The sequence below is a fragment of the Morone saxatilis genome, unplaced genomic scaffold (genome assembly GCF_004916995.1).
Source record: "Morone saxatilis isolate NCDOM2014 unplaced genomic scaffold, NCSU_SB_2.0 Contig2, whole genome shotgun sequence".
Taxonomy (NCBI): Eukaryota; Metazoa; Chordata; class Actinopteri; family Moronidae; genus Morone; species Morone saxatilis.
In genome coordinates this window covers 1,505,275-1,509,167 of record NW_023339762.1, presented here as the reverse complement: position 1 = coordinate 1,509,167, position 3,893 = coordinate 1,505,275, and positions in this window count along the sequence as shown.

Genomic DNA, 3,893 nt, shown 5'->3' with positions numbered 1-3,893 from the left:
GCTGATCAGATATGAATTCAGATTATGTTACTGCATTGCCTATTTCTCTCCTTAAATCTCTTCAGAAACATATTTTAGTGTACTGTTTATCTGGAATACTAGAACATGAGTTAACAGGTGAGCTGCCATTGTTTCCTGCTACAGATGAGTGAAAACTACACAGCCAATACGAGCAGCTTAACTTGACCAAGCGTGACACTGATGAGTGTTAAAAAACTGTAACATGCAGCACAGGAGGATGGTTCTGCAGGTAACACGTTTCTAGGAGTGTGTCTCAGTGTGATCAGTCCCTAAGGCATCCATATGTATTTGGCTGAACGTAATAGTCATGTGCAAAGTGGGGCCATGTTGTCACAGTTGAAACTTAACAAAAACTATTAAAAACACATCAGTGAGCCACACTGTTGCACTGGGTGACATGTTCCTTCATTACCATGAAAAGACACTGTAGTTTATTTCAACTCAAACACACATACACGTACATCCTGCTGCCAGAAATACTCACTAGAGCCCCAAATATGTATTAATCGGCTGTTAAAGATAGTCCCCAACAAAACCACTATTTCTTCCTCTTTTGAGTCATTGAGAGATTCACTAATTCTTTATTGGTTGTTGTAAATGTATGGGCTTTGTTGACTACTGAGTCACAGACAATTTGGGCTCAGACCAAGATCTGCTGCCCAAAGTCACAGGACCAGATACACATCCATGCTAATGGAGCAAAAATATTAACTGATTCCTCAAACACTGTCAAATATCTGCTACTTTTGATTCCGACTGTGATGTAATGACCAAGTTAGGATTACGCTCGTCTTAATTGACCTTTCCTAAGTCCCGCCTCTTTTTGCTTTGTGCTCTAATGCAGTTGAGCAAGCCTCGGTCAACTTCCTCCTTTTCCGTTCTTAGATATGCTATGTGCTAGGCTAATCTGTTTTGAAAAGACAGCCACCGTTTGAAGAAAGAAAAGTGACATATATATAGTCACATCTTTAGTTAGCTAATGTTACCGTAAATTATAGATATAATTAATATGATCCTGGATGACCTTGAGCAACTTCCAGTTGCCTCCAAACACATAGGAACAAACTGCTAAAAACAGCGCCTGATGTGTGCTCCTCTTGTGCTGTGCATCACAGGTTTTTTTTGTTGCAGTTTTTCCTTTGTGTTTGTTGGTAACAAACACAAATTTGTCACCTCCTTGGAGATATCACGTTGGAAAGAATAATATCACAATATTGAAGACTTTAAAATGTTATATTCAAATAATATTATATTGGCCATAGCATCGCTGTGATTTCCTGTTTAATGGTGCTTAGGAGCATTGTTGAGCAGTAACTCACTACAAGTAATTTGAGCTACAGTAGCTTGTCTGTTGGATCAGGCCACACGGGCCAGTCTTCACTCCCCACGTGCATCAGTGAGCCTTGGACCCTCATGACCCTGTCGTCGGTTCTTTTCCTTCCATGGAGCACTTTTGATAGGTACTGAACACTGCAGACTGGGAATTTCACAAGTCAGTGCTCACAGTGTTATGGCAGATCAGTGTATATAATGTATAAATCTCAGATGTACTAAGCATAACCTGCAAGTACAACCAAATAGCAATCTGCAGTGCACACAGGGATGATACTGTAACTGAAGCTGGAGACTGAGCTTGGTTAGGGTCTGGGAAGAAGGTTGGCCAGGGCAGTGCGAGGGTCCTGACAGTAAGTCACAAAAAAAAAACATATTTTATAGATATTTCTAATTATATTGAATGCATAACAATAACAGTACAGAACAAACAGCAAGATTCAGATTCGGAATGGAACTCAACAAGCAAAGGATCAATATTGCAAGTGCAGTTCAAATGTATCCACTACTAACAGCACTAGGCATTAGCACATTACACAAATACCATCACAGTGTACTGCTATTATTAGATATTGACTAAGGTTACAGAGGTGTCAGAAGTTCTGGGTGTTTTAAAGACACTTGGCAGTAATCTTTAGGCAATGCTAATTTGATGAAACTGTGAACAGATCCTAGCCTGTCAAATCAATCCCCCACCCCAGAGGTCATATTTGGCAACACTGTTTACCTTTGTACAGTCAGTAGAAACAAGGTGTTCCATCAGGTCGAACAAACATGGTGAGCTCTGTGAACTTGACGGAAAGGAGCAAGGCCATGTTGTTGTAAATTTTCAATTTCGTTCTGCTACAAGGTGGATTCACTTCATAGGCATTCTGCTTAATAAGAAGCTTATCTGCAACATGTTGCCGAACAGTGGTTTGGCTAAGGGGCACTGAGGAATACAGTACAATGGATGTGGATGTAAATAGACAATAGACTTTCTCACAGCGTAAGAGTTTGACAGCAAGTAAAACACAGTTAATAACATGAATGGTTGCTCAGTTCCATTAAGTGTTTGAGTAAGACATTCAAGTGAGCTATCATGCATGAAACAATGCCCTGGAACTGCATCACTTACATGGAATGCTGCTGTATTAATTAATGATATTAAAGCTACATTAGGTAACATTTATAAAAATGTATGAAAAAGATAGTTGATTGTTGAGTCTCATTCTCAGGCCCTAAATCGTCTGTATTTGATTTGATTGGTTGTTTTCTTTTTTGGTTTTGGTTGGATTCTTATAAATACCACTAGGAGCACTAGGAGAAGCCAGAGGAACCTGATTTTTTCACAGATTATCTGTCTCATGTACTACTATGTACTTTATCCTGACATATAGTGAAAGTTTCAGCAAATATGACAAAACGTTATAAAGCTCTAGCATACAGCAGCATCATTGGACACTAAGTCAGAAAGCTTAGAAGATGCACTACTGTAGCCCAACATATAGCCTGAGCAGTTGTGTTGCAAGCAGAGTGGCATTTGAGCCAACCAGAGGGCCACATAGGGACACTTGCTGTGACTTTTCGTTGAAAAATGAGAGTCTATAGCTAGGCTAACAGCTCTGTGAGGCTGTATTTAGGATTTCCTATAATAAGACCCTCCTCTTCCCCCACTAGGGTGGGATTCTTATCATGAAGAACGAGACTCTCCGGCCCTGCTTCAAATACATAGTGAGAGTCTACAAGTAAAGAACAGTTACCCTCTCCCACTCATAGATGCCACCATATTTCAAAGCCCGATTTGAGAAATGCCTATCATCTGCAGATGAGTGGAAGACAGCATTCAATACTCCCAGTAGACATATTGAGTATCTTGTCCTGGTAGCTCACCTGGTTGACCTGGCACCCCATGTACTAAGGCTGCCAGGGTTTGAGTCCAACCTGTGGCCCTTCTCTGGGCTGAATACACACAGAACACCCTTCCCAGTTCTGCCACCAGTCTTTACCTCTTCCAATGCTCCCAGGGTTACCAGCCCCCACTCTTTAAGACCAAGTACCAGAGGCTTATTGCAGGATCGGTCCATTCTCCTCCACACTTCCGACCGCTACCAGGCGAGCTACACCCCTGGCCAGGGGGTCTGGCTGTCCACGCAGGACTTGCACTTCAAGGTCAAATCTAGGAAGTTCCTCAGTTTGTGGGCCTGTTTCCCATTTCCAAGGTCATCAACCCAGTGGATATCTACCATCACCTCCCCCGGTCCATGTACATCCGTCCTACCTTCCCCATCTGGCGATAATAGTCATACACCAAATTGTTGGGGAAATGAAGAGTCAGGAGATCACCAAACTAAATCCTTTAGAAAATGGTAGTGGCCTGAATTATAATACCATCCCTTGTGCCCCCCTGCTAGCATGACTAATTTTAAGCAGGGAAGTGTCTAATGTTTTTGGCTTATGGCGCTTAAATTGATGAATTACATATGATGCCTCATGACTAAAGTTGTCAGTTTTTCACAATAAAAAAAAGAAACAATCTGAAAAAAATACCCCAAAATGTG